Raw genomic sequence first — 21504 nt, 5'->3', positions numbered from 1 at the left:
AACTTCCTCCTGCAGAAGCCGCAAATGATCCCCCGATACGCGGTGGTGTTGCGGTGGCATGGCTTGAGGGGTCGTCTCGAAGGGGAGGGAGTAGCCCCTTCGGACGATTTGCAGCACCCACCTGTCCGACGTGACAGTGCACCAGTGGGAGTGGTGATGGCGAACCCTGCCCCCTACTGGCGTCACATGGGCCGAAAAGCACGGACTAGGAGGGTTTGAGGCGGATGCTGCGGGGGAGGGTGTGGACTGGCCTCGCCGTTGTCCCCGACCGCCTCCACGGCGATTTCCACGGCCGCCACCACGCTGGATGTTAGTCTGCGGTGCGTGGCTGGCAGCACGTGTGAGGGCACCCCTTCCTTGGCCACGAAAGGAGCGAGGGGCACCCGTTTGCTGGCACGGGGCCGAGGGGCCGAGAGGCCCAAGGACTTGGCTGTAGCCCTGGAGTCCTTAAAGCGCTCAAGCGCATGGTCTGCCTTGTCGCCAAAAAGGCGACGGCCATCAAACGGCATGTCCATCAGTGTATTCTGGACATAGGCCGAAAAGTTGGTGGACCTCAACCAGGCGTGGCGACGAATCGCCACTGTCGTTGCCATCGCTCTGCCTAGTGAGTCAGTGGTATCCAGCCCACGCCGGATAGAATATTATGCTGCATCCCGGCCTTCCACAAGGGCTTGGCCGAGTTTGGCCCGTACCTCCAACGGACACTCTGGCAGCAATTCCGCGACTGTATCCCACAGAGAGTGGGTGTAGCGGCCCAAGAGGCATGCGGTGTTGGACGACCGCAGTCCCAGACTAAGGGAGGAGAATACCTTTTTGCCGTACTGCTCAAACCTCTTGGATTCCCTGTCCAGCGGAGCCGACGGGAATGCGGTCTGGGAATTTCTCGGTGGTGGGGTGGGTGGACAGGAAACATGGGTCGCCCGGGGCCGGGCGGTGGCGTCTGGCCACGTTCCTATCTACGGGCGAACCCGTAGCTGGCCTGGACCAAGTGCCCAAAAGAACGTTGGTCAAGGCCTCATTAAGCGGCAGCAGAGGCTCGGCCGAGCTTGACTGCGGTTTAAGGACCTCAGTGAGGAGGTTAGTCCTCACGGCCGCGACGGGGAGCTCAAGGCCCAAGGCCTTGGCTGCCCTCATCAACACCACACTGTAGGTTGCCCCCTCCTCCGTAGCCATGGTAGGAGGTGAGACAAAGCCAGTGTCTGGTGATGTGTCCAGACCACTGGCATCCCCAAGTCTACCTGTCCAGTCCTCTTGAGGCTGACACTCTCGGGTCAGAGGGTCCTCAGACCCCTCCCAATACTCCTCTTCACCCATCCCCTGATAATCAGGGTTGTCAAACGATGAGGCCGGTTCATAGAAGCTAAACTCCCCAAGCGGCGTCGCTTCCGATGCCGGAACCGGAGCGAGGGAGGCATCGGGGATGGCGCCGCCCGAGGACGACGCCGGAGGTGACACCTGAGGGACCGGCGCCGGTGAGGTCGTTAGGTCAACCGGCGACGACCTGGATCCCGAAGCAGATCCAGTGGGGCCCTGCGGCGCCGGGCCCGAAGGAGGCGGTGGCGTCAGGGCAGAAGCACCCGATGGCGTCGGGCCGAAGCCCCCGACCCGCTAGGGGCCCCAGATGGGTCCGCTGGGCCCGAAGGCGCCGAGGAACCCGTCGGGGAAGAGAGGTTACTCATGGCCATGAGGAAGCGCTCTATCTCCCCCGGCGTCGCGTCCTGCCCAGGGACCGGAGGGTGTGGAGCAGGCCGCGACGCCCGCGACTCCGACGGAGCCGTGTGGGCGGTGTCACCCGAACCCCCGGCCGCGTCGCGCGAGCGTCGGGGGGAGTCAGAAGAGCGATGACGTCTCTTCGACTTCTTGTGCTTACCTGTCGACGACTTCGACCCGGAGGAGTGATGCCGACTCTCGTAGCTGTGATGGCTCCGACCCCGCGACCTGTCCCTCGACCTCCTGTGGGACCGGGACCTCTCGCGGCAGGGGGCCGACTGTCGGAGTTCGAGTCACTTGCGGGACCGCTCCCGCCTAGCTTTCGAAGTCAGGGCCCGGCAGTCGGGGCAGGTCTTGTCGTCGTGGTCGACGCCGAGACAGTGGAGACACCGACGGTGAGGGTCAGTGACCGACATCAGTCGGTCGCAATCCTCACAAGGCTTGAAACCAGGCATCCCTAGGCAACGTCCGGAGTCGCAAGACTCAAGAAAAAATGATCAAAAGGGATCAAAAAAGTCTATTCAAAAAGTGACTAAAGTGAGGAGGAGCCAAGCCAGCATCCGAAATGGCCGCATAGCCGCTCGGCTCCGTGAGCCCTCTCTCCCTGCACGCCCATCCTGCTGTTCGTTCTGAACTACAAATGTGTCTTTGGATAATAGAAGGAGAGTGTTCACTTACCGCCTGCTCCTGAGACACCTGCGTGCCGTGAATTCAGAGAATTCCCCACCCATTGCTCAGCGGCCTGTGCGGTGACGAAGCCGGGGTGTCGATTGTAACGGGCAGCCGGCCGCGACTGCAACAACAGCTGCCGCCTCTGGTGGTGAGGAGTCGGTCGGAGGGTGCCGTTGTCTGGGAGTGCCGCGGACGGCAGCATCAGCCCGGTCCCCTGTCGAAGAGCCCTGGGGGCCGAGAGGTATACTGGAGTCGAGGGGGGGGTGTGGCTTCTGGCCCCCCTCTTCGGACTCCGCGCCCGGACATAACCAAGGGTCGCCCCCGAGACAGGCGGGCAGCCCCCAGGGAGTGGTAGGGTCTTTTGTTTAGCCTTTTGGTGACTCTCCCTGGGGAACCCGCCCCACAACTTTGTGTTCCGGGCGTACATTTTGTGGCGCCCTGTGCTGGGGCCGGTCCCGACAGTGCGGTGCACAGGGACGGGCCGAACTGACAAAGATGGCGGCTGCTGCTCCCCATCACGTACCAAGTCCCGCTCGGACGGCTGTCGTCGGCACGGAGCTGGGATGTTGGCGGCGCACAATGGAGCCCACACCCAAAGATGTCCTGGCCGCTTTAACGGATCTACACGAGTCCCTGATTTGCAATGCCGGTGACCTTGATCGAAGAATGGCCACCACTGCTGTTTCACCGCCCTGTAAGGGCGTAGCCCGATTTCAATGGGGTGCCGCTGTGCCTGTGTCTATTTCATTGGGGAGGACTCCTGGCCAGCCTGGATTTTGGGAATTGCTGAGAGACTCGGTTGCTTCGTCCTCCCTGGATAGTGTGGATGTACACGTGAGTGCCTCTTTGGGACACATGCCTGACTTGAGCTTAGGGACGCGCTGCTGCTCTTCTTTTCGGGCCGCCCCAACAACACCGCAGCATTTGCCGGACAGTGAGATTTCCTCTGTATGGATGGTATTGCTGTGCCTGGACTTTGTGGCACTCGCGGGCTTGGTGCTGCCGCCCTTGGACTTCAGCTCTACACGTCTGGATGGACTCGAGCTGCTGAACCTTTTTCTGTTCTTCCTCGGGCCTGATTTGCTCGGATCCTCCAGATCCTCCAAGAAGTCTTCTATATTGATAGACAAGGGATCACTGGGTGGTTCTGTTACTAGACGAGGCCAGGGGTGATGCATTTTAGGTTTCGGTGGCCCTCACGTTAACTGACGGTGCTTTGGGTGTGTTTTCATTGGGACTGTATTATTGATGTACATGGTATTTGACATTCTCCGTAGTACTCCATTTTGCTTTTGGACTTTCCCCACGTGCAGGGGTGATGGGCGGAGCCGGGCGGCGACTTTGAGGGCCCTCCTCCATCTATGCTTCTTGTCTTTTCTCTTTTCCTTTTCTAAATTTCGGGTTCCATTAGGGCGACAGGCACTCGGTTGGGGGGGTAGGCCTTGGCCTTCCACGGGTGTGCAGGGTGGGGGTAGGGGGGTGGGATTTGTCCGTTCTTTGTTTCCATGGCCCTTTAGTCTTTTTGTCTTTTCTATAGTGTCGTCTTCATTCGTGGTTCCTGTAACGTGTATTGCTTTGAGGGGTGGGGTCGGGGTTTGTTCTCCATTGGATTTGTGCCAACGTCTCTCCTGATTTGTGAGCCTTAACCCCACTACTTCGTCTGTATTTATATTAACTGTGAATATTCTGATTTGCGCGCTGTGTTGTAGGACCATGGGTGATTGTATGGCACTTTTTCAGTTCTCTATATTAAAAATTAACCTTTGTAATCCTGACTTCGGGCCTGACCGCATGCCTACGTGTTGTCTCCTACTATACATATCGTTCCGGCTGTTGAACTGCTTGGATTCTCCGTATTGATTGCTATGCTTTTACCTTGTTTCGCGGCCGGCCGAGAAGGTTGTAGGCCCGTACCTGTACTTGATTGCAAGACTTATAAAGGTTCAATAAAAAAAATAAAAAAATTAAAAAAAAGTGACTAAAGTACTGCTTTTTCCAGATCTGCGCTTGCTGGCGAGGAAAAAAGAAGAACTGACGTCAGCACGCGGAGGTGGCGTCTAAGTACTTCGACGACGTCATCACGGCGCCCACGACGCCGATGACGGACGCGGAGCCGCAGATGACGCCTACCGACGCGCAAGGGTACTGCTACGCAAAAATTTCCGGATCCAGTCTGACGCCTGGGGTTATTCTAAGGTAAGGAATCTATCACTAACGTGTCTCTTTCAGATGTATTATGTACCCAACCTTTCATACAGGCCTGCTGGTATTTGTTTTAAGCAATACTGAAACTGGAAAGTCGTCACTGGTATCGTGATGGTACCATGTATTATCCATTCAACCAATGGTTTCTCTGAAACGGTCAATGGTAATCGCTCCAGTTTTTCTATGCTCAGCACCGTATAGTCTGCTCCCCTATGTGCCAACGAGATTTGTTTATCTGTAAGGTTAAACACAGTAAACAATGACGTAGTGTTGATTAAACGCAAAGACACATATCCAGAACGAAGGTTTTGCAACGTCCATCCTAACAGCATTATAGAACGTAATTGAGACTGGCCATGTTGTAACATTAGCAAGTCCTGTTCCATTATGTCTATGGCAGAGGATACAATGCTGTCCAAAGAAAATATTCTGGACGACAGAGTTGTTAACCCATTGTCAACTACAGAGTGATTTCTCTAAATTAATACGATCAATTTCTCGTATTATTTCAGCTGTTTCCATGTGCGTGACTTTCCATGCTTCATTGTATGCAGCGTATATGAAACATTTATGACGTGGATTACGAGGTCCCAGTAAGAATTCTCGCAAATCAATGCCATCTTTAAGCAAAGATAAGTGTTGGTTTATTTCGGGAAGTGTGGATCTCTGCAGCCACTTAAGGCATAGTTTTCCTACACTGTAAGTTGTTGTTATCCCTGGATGTTGTCTTTGGATATATCTTGGAGCTGGCGAGTTACAGTTGTTCGTGTCTGTGGGTCAGATTAACCATTTTTTTCATTCAGGATTTGATCTGTTTTGTAGAAAAATATAATTTTTTCTACCTCCTCACCTGAAGTTAAATTACTATCAGGTGTGGGCTTAGATATGGACGGTTTGTTTAAATCTTTTATCTTAGCCAGGCCAATACAAGATGTCTGTTGAACAGTTTCATTTAAGAACATCATTTGTTCTGGGATGATGCAGGCTCTGAACAATGCTTCTAAACCTTGTACCGGCCAGTCTTTTGTGCCCCAAACAGTTTTTGTCTCAATGTTGTCTTTCCAAAAGTCAACGCCTAAGGTGGACAATTGAGCATAAAAGCCACAGAATAAATGTGTTTAGTATTTGTCAACATACTTTTCATGCCTGTCTTATTAACATTTTTAAAGTAAAAACTTTCTGGGTTTGTAACATTAAAACCTGTGAAATATGGATATTTTCTAAAAAATGTTTTAGAACTACCTTTTGGAGGTGTTGGGCAATGTTTCCATTGATTATAAGTTAAAACATTTCTAGGGTTTGTAGATTTATGTAAGTAATGATGGCCAAAATGATTAAAACAATACATTTCTTCAGAATTTGATGAACCTTCTAAGTATTCATGTTTTCTAAATTTTGCTGACATTTCTAAGTCTGTCATCATGTTATTAACAATTTCAAAGTTCCAATCATCAGAGAATGTGCTGGGTGAAACTATTTCACTCAAGGAAACCTTAAATTGGTGTGGAATTTTCAGCAGCTCGATAGGGCCATAAATGTCATAATCAGTTGTATCACAAGCTATTCCACCAGGTAGAGGAACCGCTGTGATGTTCACTGATGACAGGTCTCATTGTTCACAATGAGATGATTTATGTGGCTTCAGAAGCAAGTTGATGTTCTTACTTGCTGTGTCCATTTTAATGTGTTTTCCATCTATCAGCTTTCCCAAAGTTAAAACAAGAATGAGCCATAGCAGGAGATAAAATACACCTAATCCAATCCAAAATTCAACCCATGGTGAAACCAGATATGTTTTTGCAAGCTCTTGACCAAGTTCCGGTAATTTTTCCTTGAAGGTTTTATTTGCTGGCATAGTTTCAGGTTCACTGGGAACCTCAGAAAAGTTATCAAAGTTGGTAAAATAGCCAGAGGCAGTTCTGTCAATAGTTGGTATTGCCTCCAGATTCTTTGAAATCGCTGGAGTTGCTTGTTCCCTTGACCTGTTTGTATAGTCAGATGCTACTTCATTGTGGACGGGAGTTTCTCGACGAACTGTTATTTGGGTTTCAAGAGGCACAAGTTCCATGGCTTTGTTGCATAGTCCTTCTTTTTTCACTGTAGATTCTTCAAAGGTGATGAGTCTTTCAGTTTGAACCTCTTGTATAGTAGCAAGATTTGGTCTTCTGCTACATCTTGGGAGCCCACTGGGCCTACTACTTATTATCGGCCACAGGGTGTGGTTTTACCAGGTCAATTGATACAGACCGCTTCTCCGTTCTTCCAGCAAGGGGCGGCAGTAGAACTGTTCTTGATCCGTGGATTGCTAGTACAGGTACTAGTTTTCTGTAAGAAGGCCCAAATTCCTTCTTGTCCGCTATTTTCTCCCTGACCAGATCCCCAATCTTTGGAATCCAGACAGGTCTAGCTGGGACAGGTGGTTTTTTTTCAGTGGTAGTTGGCTTTTCACTGGTTTTGCTTAGACTTCTTCTTGTTTCATTTAAAGCCTGTAAAACAGCCGAACGATCTTTGATATCAATGTTTTTTTTCCACCACTGAAGTGTTACGATCGAGATCTTCAACCAACATTCTAGTAACAAAAAGGATTTCATATGGAGTGATTCCACCCAGAGAATTTCTTGGCAGGTTATTAAGACTATGTTGGACATTTATTAGATGTTTGACACACCCAACAACCGAACCTAATACTCTAGCTGTTATAGATTGCTTTATGTCACGTTTTTTTCTCTCCACAACCGAATTTCCCTCAGGATCGGATGGACTCGAAAATCGCAATGCAACGCCCAAGCCGGCCATGGCCTCCTTGTAAGCCCTAGAGCTAAAAGCAGGACCCTGGTCAGAATGTAGCGTGCCGATTGCGTATGTGCCGATAAAGACTCGCAAATCTTTTATAACCGTTCGGGCATCAGCCGAGCGCTGAGGCCACATCCAAATGAATCTTGTCGTAGTATTTGTGGGACCACTTTTGTCCATTGGGACGTTTGAGCGTGGATAGTCTAATGCTATCTAACAATGGCATCTGTACTGGGCTGGCTACACTGTAGTCAGGAATCTGGTGGTGTTCAAAACTGTGGTATTTGTAACCGTCATCGCAATTAATTCCGAATTTGTATACGTGAGCTTTCATCTCTGGCCACCAGTACATCTCTTCTAATTCTAATAGAGATTTAGAGATCCCTTGATGTATAAGACCCTCTCCCATATGTGCTTCATGAATCAGAGCACCTCTCTGGTTCCTGTTTGGAATTACCCTATCCCCCACTCCAGGGATTCGAGCAAAAGGAACAGAGTTTGCATCAATTATGTATGTATATTTGAGTGGATAATTTAGAGGTAACGCGGCTCCGCTGCCTTTGCTCGTGGCATTGACAGCGAGCATGGTTTCACCATCTATTGTTGTTTTCGAACTATTGATTGTAGCTACGGAAGCCGTTTGCACAGCTGCCTTTGCGGCTTCATCAGCCAATGAATTCCCTTCAACATGAACGCCATCACACTGATGACTCAGTGTATGGATCACGTGAGTCTTTTGTAGTTCTTTCTGCAAAAGAACTACTTGTTCCCAAAGCATCTTATGCTTGATTGTGCCACCTTTTGCTTCTTTAAAACTATTTTGAACCCAGTTCTGCAGATATTAATTGTAAGATTGGACGCAGTAATACAAATCGCACACTATAAGTGTGGGGAATTCGTGATCGGTATTTTCAAGCGCCACCTTGAAAGCCTGTAGTTCAGCTCGCTGAGCTGTACAGTCTGTGAGTTTTTGTGACCATAGGTCGGAATTTACCATCGCGCCAGCGACCTTTAACAATCGCGCATGCTGCACTATAAGCTTGTTTACCCCAAATTGTGGGCTGTGCTGATCCGTCTGTATATATTATACAGCCGTAATGTTCTAGAGGTAGAATTTCAGTAGGCAGAGGACATTCTTGTTCGTATTGGAGAAATTCTTGTGTTTTCAAGTAAGGGTCAAAAACGTATTCAACGTCTGTTGCAGCAAGAGAATTAACACATTGTATCCATCTCGGATGTAGAGCTTTTGCATTTGGAATGTTTGCCTTCGAACTGCCTCTAAGGCAGGTAACGGTGTAACGACTTTAATGTGTTTACCCTGTGCGAGGGCTCTCTTCTTTGCTACCGCAGTTTGAACAGATGTCAGAATTTTTTCTGTTGATGTGAATTTTATTTCTTCTTGTGTTTACAAGTGTGACTTGTAAGCTATTGGTACCTTTTCACATTCATTAAAGGTTAGGTATGTGAGTCCACATCTCCCTGGGATGATTCGGATTACAAGGTTGCGTACATTGTCGCGTGTTTATAAGTGTGTTGTTGCCAACATGTCTGTTTGTACTGAATGCAAAATTTCTGTGTGTTTTTGGGTCCAATTAGTAGGTTTGAAATCAGGTTTGATTAGTTCGTAGAGAGGTTTAACCCTTTCTGCGTAATTCAGAATGTAAGTTCTTCCGAAGTTTAGGAATCCTAGAATTGACTGTAAGTTTTTCAGCGTTTTGGAGGTTGGAGCGGCGCACATTTTCCTAAAAAGTTGGCTGCTAGGCTTTATCCTTCACTTGAAAGTTCGTATCCCATGAATAGGACGGTGAGGTGGGCAATTCATGATTTTTTAAAGTTTAATTTATACCCTTCAGAGGCGAATCCAAGTATTATGGTGTTCACCCAGTTCAAGTGCCTGTCCAAATCATCATCTGCAAGATAGATGTCATCGACATAAGATAATGCCTCATCATCATACGTTTGTAGTAACTTTGTTACTCTGGCTGAAAATAACCCTGGGCTATTCTTGAATCCTTGGGGGAGATGGCAAAATTGAAGCTGTGTCCCCATTATTGAGAAAGCGGTTAAATACTTGCTTTCTGGTGCGATATTTTTACAGAAGAAACCGTTTGAAATGTCTAATGTCGTTTTGTATTTTTCGTGAACGATGTTATTCATCAGTGCTGCACTGTGTGCATTTTGTACTGCAAAAGTTTTGCAACAAGAGTTTAAATGTCTGTAATCCAAAAAAAGATGATATGATTCGTCTGGTTTGGAGACAGCAAACAAAGGATTGTTCATGGACGAGGTGCATGTTTCAATCACCCCCTGGTATTCAAGTTGATCTAGGATCTCCCTGACTTGTTTTTTAGCTTCCTGCTTTACTGGGTACTGCCTCTGAGCAGTAGGTTGATTTTTAACTGGATTTTATGGTGAGGAGAGTCCTCATCCCATCTCACATGATTTTTATATAATGCTGGAGCCTGGGCCACAGCTCATTTTCTGGCATAGGTGTATTTTTTATGAATAGGAATATGGTTTGAGAAGGCTGGCATAATGATTTTTTCGCCATGTGGGCACTCCCTGACAAATTCAGGTGGCCAGTCTTTTTCAGCCAGAAGGATGTCATAACTCTTAGATAGATTTTCCCAAAAGAGTGCTTTTATTTTTCTAGTTATATCCCCCTCTATCCGGAGTGTTACTTCATATAACTTATGGGATACACTAACCCTGGTGTCGGCAGTTTCAACCTGAATGCATTCATTCAGATGATCTTTCAGGATCCTGCGAGCTATGGTGACCTCTGCTGCGCTGTCCAACATTGTCTGGGCCCACTCCCTGTTCTTGAGTTGTGTCCTCAAGATCCCCGGCATGTCTGATTTTAATACTTGCTACCTTCTTTTTGGAGAATTGAGTTTTCTTATTTTTTGGAACGTGTTGATCATCTTTGGACTTCACGCGTACTTCTTTGGGTTCTGACCGTCCTCTTCTTTCGGATTTCTGGGAGGAAGTCTGAAAGGTACGAGAGGATCGTGTATCAGTATCTTGATATCTATCAGGTTTTCTTAAATTATCCCTATTTCTAAGGTTATACCTCTTTTCAGAGTGCTCCTTTTGAGGAGATCTACCTCTGGACTGAGAGCGCTTCTCTTTAGGAAGTGACTGCCTACTATTTTCCCATTTCTTTTTAGGGGTGGTTAGATTGTTTTTGATAAAAACTTTTTCAGGATTTTCTGTTAGTTCGGGCTTTACAGGTTTCCCTCCCAAACTATCTCTTCCTAGTTCTTCGTAGGATTTTTCAATAATTCAGGCAAGTTCATACAGTTGCTCAGTAAGATCTAGTTCTTTTATTTTTGGCAGATTGCCACGGATGCTGCTTTACCTTTAATGTTCGCTAATAAAATAGCTGAAACTTGTTTGAAATCTTTCAGTAATTTCATACTAATATTCAAGGCTGGTTCTGGACCGTATTCATTTTGAATCTGTCTCAGAATGTCTGGTATCACCGCCATAGGCGGGACATCATGTTCTTTTGTGTAAATTGAAGCAAAGACTGTACCCCAAGTGTCACAGTCCTCCACGTGTGGTGCAATCCCCATTGGTAAACAGATTGTTAGAATGGATTAGTTACTTACCTGTAATCCTAGTTCTCATCCATGGGTATACTCATCAAAGTCATAAGATATGAATAATCCCCGCCCATGTGCGGGATCCCGGAGCATATAGAAAATACATATAAATATATATGTATATATATATATGAAAACATATATTTGCAGCCCAACACATTTCCCAACTGGCAAAATTACATGAAATAGCATACACAAATAGTACTCTCCCAACCCCTAAGGAAGAGAGAAAGAGCAGTAAACGTTTGCATACAACAATGCTTTATTGCCATAGGAAAAAACTGTAATTGCAGGCATTTGCCAGTAGGCTGCAGTAGAGTATAAAGAAACAAAGACAAACTGACACCTTGCCTTTAAGGCATTAGAGTAGTGGTACCATGCCTTTAAGACCTGAAGGCGACCCCCTGCTCCCATGATGCACCACAGGTGGCAGTTGGGTCAGTTCTTTTTGGAGGTGCATAACACCTGAGTAGAACCACAGTAACATCTCATAACTTTATGAACATGCTCGTCCGGGGAGGTGGGCGGGAGCTTATGACTTTGATGAGTATACCCCTGGATGAGAACTAGGATTACAGGTACGTAACTAATCCTTCTCATCCAGGGGATACTCATCAATAGTCATAATCTATGAATAGATTAGCAAGCTCATACCCAAAGTCTCGCGGACGAGCAAATAAGTATACATAGAGACATGAAAAAATTGTACATTTCACATACAACTTATGCAAAAAAAATTCTCAAAGAGGCCTGTCCCACTTGGGCAGCGGCCTGTGTATCTGAATCTAGGCAATAGTAGCGGGTAAAGGTATGCACAGACCGCCATGTAGCCGCCTTGCAAATTTCAGAGATTGGGACATTACGAAGGAGAGCAGTAGTAGAAGCTTTCCCTCTTGTAGAATGTGCATGAGGTCTACCCTGTAAAGCTTTGTTAGCTAGTTGATAAGACAGAGCTATACAGGAGACTATCCAGCGAGAAATAGATCTTTTTGCGGCTGACAGACCGGTATTAGTGGTTCCATAATTAACAAAAAGCCGGTCAGATTTCCTGAGTGGAAGGGTTTTAGCCAGATAATACTTCAGAACCCTCCGGAGATCTAGAGAGTGTAAAGACCTCTCCGGGGGAGTGGTAGGTTGAGGAAAAAAGTTAGGTAGGGGGATAGACTGGTTGATATGAAAGTCTGAGACTACCTTAGGCAGAAAACCTGGGTGTGTCCTCAGTACCAGCCTGTTGGCGTGAAACACTGTGTACGGTTCCTTACAACACAGGGCCTGGATTTCGCTAACCCTACGGGCAGAGGTAATTGCCACTAAAAAGGTGGCTTTCCAGGTCAGGTGCTGCAAAGAAGCCTTATGTATAGGCTCGAAAGGAGCACCCATCAGTTTAGTAAGTACGATGTTAAGCTCCCAGGGAGGAGAGGGAGACCTCACTGGTGGAAACACTTTCTTAAGCCCCTCTAGGAAATCTTTAACCACAGGCATAAGGAAGAATGATGTCTGAGAAGGTGACTTCCTATAGGCTGTGATCGCCGCTAAGTGAACCCTGATGGAGGGGTACTTGAGGCCAGACCTTGCTAAATGCAACAAATAGGGTACAATCACCTGCTCCTGACCGTGGATAGGGTCAAGAGAGTTGTCAAGACACCATATGAAAAACCTCTTCCACTTGAAAGCATATGACTTCCTAGTGGATGGTCTCTTGGCTTCTTTGAGAATGTTCATGCAGTCTGCTGGGAGGTCTAGGTGTCCATACTGTATGACCTCAGGAGCCATGCCATCAAGCAAAGGGAAGGAAGGTTGGGATGAAACACCTTCCCCTGGTCCTTGGTCAACAAGTCTGGACGGCAAGGAAGTCGCCGGTGTGGGACTTCCGACAGCTGGAGGAGATCCGGGTACCACCACTGGCGTGGCCACTCTGGCGCTATCAGGATCATCCTGGTGTTGGTCCTGTAGAATTTCTGAATCACCGCCGGGATCAGAGGCAGGGGAGGAAAAGCGTACAGCAATGTCTGCGACCAGCTGATCAAAAGTGCGTTCCCCGTGAGCCCTGTTGGGGGAACCTGGACGCGAAGACGGGGCATTTTGCATTTGCAGCGCCTGCGAACAAGTCTATGTCAGGTATACCCCATAGATGAAAGACCTCCTGTGCGACTTCTTCGTTGAGCACCCAATCGTGCGCTTCTATGAAGTCTCTGCTTAGGCAGTCCACTTGGTCATTTTGGATACCTGGTAGATGAACTGCCACGATGGATAGACCTCTTGCCAGGAGCCAGTGCCAGATGGCTTGCACTTCCAGGGATAGTACTCTTGACCTGGTGCCTCCCTGCTTGTTCAGATAGAACATAGTTGTTGTGTTGTCCGTCTGAACTTGGATGTAGTTGGTGCGCAGAGACGGGTAAAGAGATTTGAGCTTTACTTGAGGAAAGACTTGCGGAGGGGGGACTTGAACCTCAGCAAGTAACCATGCTGCACAATATTCAGCACCCATCTGTCCTTTGTTATGGTTCTCCACTCTTCCAGATGATGAGAAACACTCCCTCCCACCGGAGTGGCAAACAGATGCAGAGGAAGCAACAGCTCAGGGCTTTGGAGGCTGTTTGGAGGCAGAATGCTGCTTGGTATTGTTGCCTCTACCTCTGCCAGGACGTCTCTGCTGAAATTGGGTTTTCTTCAGAGTTTGGGAAGACCATTAAGGGGTTTGAACCCTCTGCTGGTAAGGTCGCTTATCCCCCTGACGAAAGCGCTTTTTAAATTCCTTACGCTTCTCCAAACCCACAACCTTCACAGTGTCTATTTCGGATTTCATTTTGGTCATCTCATCGTCAGCGTGTGAACCAAAGAGAGACGAACCATTAAAGGGGAGGTTCAAGATTTTCTTTTGAGCATCCGGTTTGAGGCCCGTGAGGCGGAGCCACGCCGAACGTCGTGAACAGATTCCCTGGGAGTAGCCATGGGCCGAGAGGTCAGAGGCGTCTGCTGCAGCACTAATGACCCGGTTGGCTACGAGTCCTCCCTCGACAAAATCCTGTCGACCTTCTTTCGGAAGCTTCTCTGTGAAGCGAGTAAGGGAGTCCCAGAGGGACCTATTGTACCTCTCGAATAGAGCAGAAGCACTGGCCACCTTCATATATGAAGCAGAAGTGCTGCATACCTTCCTGCCAAAGGAATCCATGAGTTTTCTATCCTTCTCTGGGGGTACAGAAGATGAGGTAGAGGCCGAATGAGACTTCATGGCAGCCGCCACGATAACTGAGTCAGCCGGTGGATCCGATCTGAGGAACAAGGGGTCCTCTGTGGGAGCCTTGTACTTCTTGGCAAGCCTTGATGGAACAGAACCTACCACTGCAGGCGTGAGGAAGGTAGCCATCGCCGGTTCAATGAAGCCGGGCACCAGAGGCAGCAGTGGTCTAGGCGCTGTCCGGTGATGAAGAGTATCAAAAATTATAGAGGTAGGAACCACAGGAGTATGCAAAGAGATGTTCAGCTTCTTTGCTCCCCTGCCCAGCACATCTGTGAAGGTTGCGATGTCATCAATAGGTGAGACTCCTGAAGGAGGAGTAGAGGAGAAGGTCGGAGAATAGTCCCAGACCGTAGACCTCATGGAAGAGGACCAAGTTGGAGATCTAGTGCGTCCTCTGTGATGAGACCTGTCGCGATGATGGCTGTGCCGACCCCTGGATCAAGACCGATGTCTAGGTGGAGATCTTGGTCTGGGGGAAGGTCTTGGCTTGGCAGGTGTTCTTGGCCGTGCCGGAGAGCGTGATCTGGCAGGAGATCTTGGTCCGGGTCGTGGCATCTGAGGAGTAGATTTAGCTGGTCTAACCGGAGTGCTTGTCCTCGGAGCAGACGGAGAGAACGTGCAGGAGTAATCCGAGCCCGGACTACTGCGACCGCCCGAAACAGCTCCCTGAGGGGGGTGAGATGACACACTGCGTGATCTGTCCCCAGATCTGGGGGGCACTTCTGGAGAGATCTCCAAGATGTTCAACTCAGGAGATGAAGATCTGTCCCCTGATGACCTGGACCCAGGAGACTCCACAATCACTGTGACCTGTTCCCTCGACGGCGAAAGCTTCGACGTCGAAGACGTTTGTGTGACCAATGGCGTCGAATGAGGCCTTGATGTTCTCGACGTCGATCGTCCACGCATTAGCGATCTCAACTGCGATCTTCGGCGTCGAGTCGGTGACCTCGACGTCGATCTTCCTCGACGTAGAGTAGAAGGCGAACCTCCATGGCGCCCTGTCGATGACGACCTTCGACGTTGTGTCGACGACGACCTTCTTCGACGTTGTGTTCGCGTAGACTCCTCTTGACGTCGCCTAGGTGTCAACCTCCTCGACGTCCAAAGGTGGGATCTCGACGACCCTCTAGACGACGGCATGCCAGCTGGCGGCAATCTGGAAGCCATCATAACTCTTGACGCTGACCCCCTCGAAGGCGGCAGAGAGTGTCTCGACGTCGCCGGAAGCCTCGACGTCGACGGAGACTTGGACACGTCAGCAGACACAGTCTACGAGCCCGAAGTGTGGCGTCTCGACATCGACTTACTTGGCTCCGAAGGAGACTTTCGACATCGCAATGGTGATCCAGAAGAGCGCCTGGGCCTCTTCGACTGCGACTTCAACTGAGATCTTCTTCCTTCCTTCCTCTTTCTGGAGGCAGGAGATGCGGAACGTCACCTTTTTTGAGCATGCTTGATTGAAGAAGACGTTCTGGGGCTTCCATGGCCACTCACCTGATGACTTTTGTCTTTCTCCAACAAGGCTTGAAGTCTAATGCGTTCTCTGTCGCGAAGAGTCCGCCTAGAGAACTTCTGACAGTGATGGCACTGGTCAGGGTCGTGTGCAGATGGAAGGCACACGGTGCACACTGCGTGTGGGTCAGCCAGAGCCATCTTCTTGTCACAAGAAGGACACTTCCAGAATAAAGCAGGCATTCTGACAGGAATATTTTTGTGGAACACCACAAAAAACAAAGCAGAAGCCTTAAAACCCCAGAACAGGTCGAATTTCTGAGAAAATTCACTCAAAATAACAATTTCAGTCAAATGTTGAAGAGCTCAAGCTCCAGGATCCTCACAGAAGGAGCCGGAAAAAAGAACTGACCCAACTGCCACCTGTGGTGCATCATGGGAGCAGGGGATCACCCTCTGGTCTTAAAGGCACGGTACTCCTACTCTAATGCCTTAAAGGCAAGGTGTCAGTTTTTCTTTGTTTCTTTATACTCTACTGCAGCCTACTGGCAAATGCCTGCAATTACGGGTTTTTCCTATGGCAATAAAGCATTGTTGTATGCAAATGTTTACTGCTCTTTCTCTCTTCCTTAGGGGTTGGGAGAGTACTATTGTGTGTATGCTATTTCATGTAATTTTGCAACAGATTTGCCAGTTGGGAAATGTGTTGGGCTGCAAATATATGTTTTCACATATATATACATATATATTTATATGTATTTTCTATATGGTCTGGGATCCTGCACATGGGAGGGGATTATTCATAGATTGTGACTATTGATGAGTATCCCCTGGATGAGAACCTGTGTTTCTCATGAGGTGTACTATCGGGAAATACTGCCTCTATTTGAGTCATTTTCTGGGCTAACCAGAATGGAATTTGTTCCCTTTTTGCGGGCAACTTACCGATGACTGACTGTATAGTCTGTGGTGTGATTTTGTTTGTGTTACCCTGATGAGGGGTGTGCTGTGGAATTCTTATAGCAGGTTGGACTGTTAAAGTCCGCATGACATATTGTACCAATTGTCTATGTATTTTAATTAATTGTTTTAGCTGAGCTAACAGTTCTACATCTGACATTCTCTCAATGTCAGGATGTGGTGTATAGCTGGCTACTACCGGCCATGTTGCTCCTGGTCTACTTAGTGGACCGAGCCTGGTAATGTGATTTTGATGTTGTAGGGCACCTTTAAACCAGAGCTGATGCTCTTGGTAAGTTAGTGGAATTTCAATGTCCTCGAAAGGAACGTATTCCGCTGGATGTTTCTCTATCTTATAGAAGTGGAACACGTGTTGTTGGATTTGCTTGTGAAAAGACAATCCATGAATAGAATACCTCTGTCTGCCGATATTCATGTGCCTCTATGACAAATATGACTCTACCACTTCTTGCTGATAGGCCATTTTCTATAAGCTTTATAGCTATGGTTTTCCGGGATGATTATAGCATCCACGTCGTCATGTCAGAAACCTGTAGTGTCAAAACCTGGTTGGTTTGCATTTACTGCAGTTCCACTGCCCCCAGGATTGTCTTCGTCTGACATTTTGTTTAAGAAGTTTGCAGAGCAAGTTTCAAGGAAATAAAGATAAGGTGCACAATATTTTGGAACACTGTATCCTTCAACGTTGAACAAACCAAAAACTAATAAATAAGATTTTTCGTCCTACTCAGTTTTATGGCAGATATTTTATCCCTTTACCCACTCCAGAGTTCTATTGGAGTATTTACTGGTAAAGGGGTCTCTGTGAAAAGCACGAATGAGTTACTCCAGTATCTAGCGTTAAATTAGTGCCTTACCAAACGTTGGGCGCCATGTAGTGTAGTTCCTATATTCCCAATAGGCTCTGCGCATTGGAATAATATATCCTATAGTATTCTTTTGCCAAGAATCTGTCCAAGATTTCTCTTAGGGTCCAATCAGCTCTGTACTTTAGTCTGGAATGAAGAAGGTCAGGCTCAGGAATTGATTTCCCAGAAAACCCGCAAGGGTAGCTTATCAGCTCTGTACTTTAGTTTGGAATGAAGAAGGTCAGGCTCAGGAATCGATTTCCCAGCAACCCGCAAGGGTAGCTTGCAAACACTGGAGCTGGATTTCTCGGCAGGAGAAAAGACAGCGTCTCTTTCAGTGCGTCTACTGGAGGGTCGGCTTCCTTCGGCACATGCTGCAGCAGGATGCGTCGGGCAAATAGATAGTCGAACTGCTCCAAACCACAGTGTGTTTGCTAAGGCAAGTGTGGGCATATTTATAACTTGAAGTTGCTGAGTTTGACGTAAAGGTGGACATAATAACGTCATTAAAGACTCTCAGTTCTTTGAAAACTCCATGAGTTCTTGGACAAGTCAGTTCTCGAGCAAGGGAAAGTCCCTGGCTGCTGAAGCCGAATTTTCCAAGAAATCGTTGTAGATTTTCGGAACTAGTGGAAGTAGCCCTGCAGTATTTGGACTGCATGAGCTATGACTAAATATGGTTATGATTTTTATGCCTATATAAGGACATAGTGGTTTATACCTATATAAGGGAATGAATCTGGAAATTTACAATAGTGTCCTAAAATGGTTCACAACAGCACAGGGAGATTAAGTGATTTGCCCAGAATCACAGAATACGGAGCATCGTCGCCGAGAATTCGAAATGACATTCCATTACCAATTATAGGAGCAGTCAGACCCCACCAAAGACAAGGCCATGGAAAACGTTCAGCACTCAACGTGTTAGGGGTAAGCAGGATGTACTCCATTCCAAAGAGGATCCTTTGCCATACTACTTATTATCTCACTGTAAGAGTGAGTGCCCACGGCCTACTGTATTTAACATTTAACTACACAAAAACCTGGGGGTCTAAAATCACAAGAGAGATAACAGTGCAGTCTAAGGACTCTACTCCTCTATTCTGTCAATAAAGTACTAGAATGGATAGTAAAATAGTCCATTTACAGAGTTCACAAGCCAACGCATATGACCACCAGCAAAGGTAGGTGAGACCCAAGGTCCAGAGATGGATTACCATCAAAATTCTTGTTAGTGATCTAATTTTATCATCTGGCCATCCACAGTACAGGGCTGGATCGTCTCTAGATCATTTGAGACTAATTCCAGTGCCGTCTGGTAGGACTGGGGTCAGACCCACAATCACATGTTGACCATGCGTGGGATCACTAAATGGAATCAGGTGCAGTGCAAAGAGTGAAGGTGTAAGGAAAGTGAAGTTAAAAAGGAATAGAGGAATCACAGTAAGGAAACTTTAATGTCTGTAAGCATCTTTCTATTAAAAACCAGAACAGTGCAAGATAGCAGTATAAACAAATAACTGCTTAGGGGCCAACATGTTTCTGCCAGATCGGGGATTCACTCCCTTGGCTTTCTTCAGGGCCTCTGTTCTTAAATACTTTTGCTACTGCTAGTGAAAAGTGCACTCAAAATAACAAAGAAACGAAAACAGTGACAATATAAAGGATATATATTCTTATTCCTCCATATCAGCTGGTGTATCAATCACCTAAAACAAAAATGCACCGTGGTATAATTGCATTGGAAATTCAACAGTGTAAATCATAGTAGGAAAGGACTACCATAGTTCCTTACTCACCCTTCTTTACAGGGGAAAATACCTCACCTCACCTGGACCAAGCTCAGAGTAAGGGAGGCCACGCTCTGAGGATAAGAAAAGAAGGGGAAACCCAAAATCAGACCCAGAAAAGAAACTGTACTTTCCTAGCCTAGGGGAGTCCCTTATGAACATCTTATCTAAGAGAAACATTCTCTCCATCCCTTTCCCTTCTTTACTCACCCACGAGCCCTTAGACTACATACTTGGGGAACCGTCTGAAAATTACTGTGGGAACATGTGCCCATTTTATCAAGCAATTATTTAGTCAACACGGACTTGTGGTCACACTCACCTCTCCGTCGTTGCCCCGAACTGATTCTGAGGTTGGGGGAGGCGACGCCCTAGAGGAGTGTCCGTTTATTTGTAAAGATGAGATTACTTCAGTTACCCTATCGGCGCTAACTTTAGTCACCATGTGAGTGGGAGGGTTGCTTAAGGGTACAAGGAAGTAGTATAGAAGAGCCGACGCGGTATCATACAGCTACATGTAAACCCGCTTCACGATTGTGTACATCGCGTCTTCTCGCAAGATCTTACTCGAACTACAAAAATCTGGGAATTGTAGTTCGTAGCATATCAGAGTCGAGTTTTTCCCAGAAATACGCCTATGGGCATCATAGTCCCAATTCAATAAGCTAGAATAACGACAAATATCCGTATATGTTCTTATGATTATAGAGTCATCGTCGATTCATTTGTGCTGCGCGTAAACTCGCCACTGTGTACCAGGTTACGTGTTACCGCGAGATCTATCGTGGAACTACAAAAGGATGGGAGTTGTAGTCCAATAAGACGTAGCTCAATATCATTGTAGTTGCCATGGATATTTGAGATGTTTAATTTCTCCCATTATGTCAGGAGCCGATAGGTTCATGTGGTGTATGAATAATGTGTTATAGATCTACTAAGCGTTATGTAGATCAGCTTTCTTAAATGTCAATTCTACAGTCAGGAGTACACGTACGATGCGTGGGGATCAGAGGGGCACTCTAAAATATTTCATATCCTAACCTTATGGATATATAGATGTACATAGCTAGATTGTATGTAAACTACTGTGAGAGGAAGAGTCACAAAACAAGATGACACAGATCTCTTACTCGAAGTAATATTACTGCATGAGAAGGATAAGATCTTGGTTAATTTCTGATTATTAGATTTTGTGATTATTTGCGTAGTGCATATAATCATGGACATCTTTCTGTGGATCAATGATATCGCATGTTATAGGAACTACAGAGGTGTCGCATTGGTGTATCTGATTTCTACAGATTTGAATAATGTGACATATCAGCAAGGTCCATTTAGATACTAGATCAAAGCATAGTCCAGGGAATGTCGTCATTTAAACCCAGAGAATCTGTGGATAATTTAAATATCCATTTTTGTTCTTTAATGAATAGGTATCTTGATATGTCCCCAATGTGTGATGGTATAAAAGGCTTTTCCAAGACTGTCCAGGTGAAATCAGACTCATTGTGATCGTGCTCAATGAAATGTTTTGTAAGTTTGGAGACACTCTTTTTGCAACGAAAAGCGCTTTTATGCTCTAGCATCCTAGTACGCACTTTTCTGGTGGTCATCCCTACATATTGTTCATGACAGGGGCATGTGAGTAAATAAATTACCTGCGAACTGTTGCAATTTGTGAAGTTTTTTAGGATCCAAGGACGATCTGTACCTCTCTCAATTTGGGTGACTTTAGTTGTTTGTGGACAAACTGTGCAGTTACCGCACGGGTGTTGTCCAGTAACCGCTGCAGTATTCCAGAGAGTCCCAATAGGTCTTTTGGGAGCATCTCTGGGCCGAGTATGTATCAGCCGATCTCTTAGATTGGTGGACCTTTTGAAGGAAAATAGAGGGGGTTCTATTTTCTCATTGCCAAAATTTAGGATTTTCCAATTATGCCTCACAATCCGTTGAAACTGATTTGATTTAGTGTTGTAAGTTGTTACCAATGTTAGTCGGTCTAGAGGTGGCTTGTCTGTAGCGACTTCTAACAGTGCGTCCCGGTGATTATTGGTCGCCCGTTTCCATGAGCGTGTGATCAGTTTTTTGGGGTAATGTCGTGCCTGGAGTTGTTTCGATAGCCCTTCGGCATGTTTCTGAAAGGTGGTAGATGTGGAGCAATTTCGGCGTACTCGTAGAAATTGCCCATAGGGCAAATTATC

General features: G+C 46.9%; 1 protein-coding gene and 1 pseudogene across 1 annotated transcript in view; both read right to left on the bottom strand.

Moving 5' to 3' along the window:
• DZANK1 (double zinc ribbon and ankyrin repeat domains 1) overlaps positions 1-21504 on the bottom strand; it is a 1079146-nt gene that overhangs the window by 567976 nt on the left and 489666 nt on the right. The gene's annotated exons all lie outside the window — the stretch shown is intronic.
• LOC147708220 (uncharacterized) lies at positions 13567-14589 on the bottom strand (annotated as a pseudogene).

Source organism: Lissotriton vulgaris, chromosome 6, assembly GCF_964263255.1.
Source record: "Lissotriton vulgaris chromosome 6, aLisVul1.2, whole genome shotgun sequence".
NCBI lineage: Eukaryota > Metazoa > Chordata > Amphibia > Caudata > Salamandridae > Lissotriton > Lissotriton vulgaris.
Note: the sequence above shows the minus strand (reverse complement) of the source record. Positions and strands in the feature narration are given on the sequence as shown.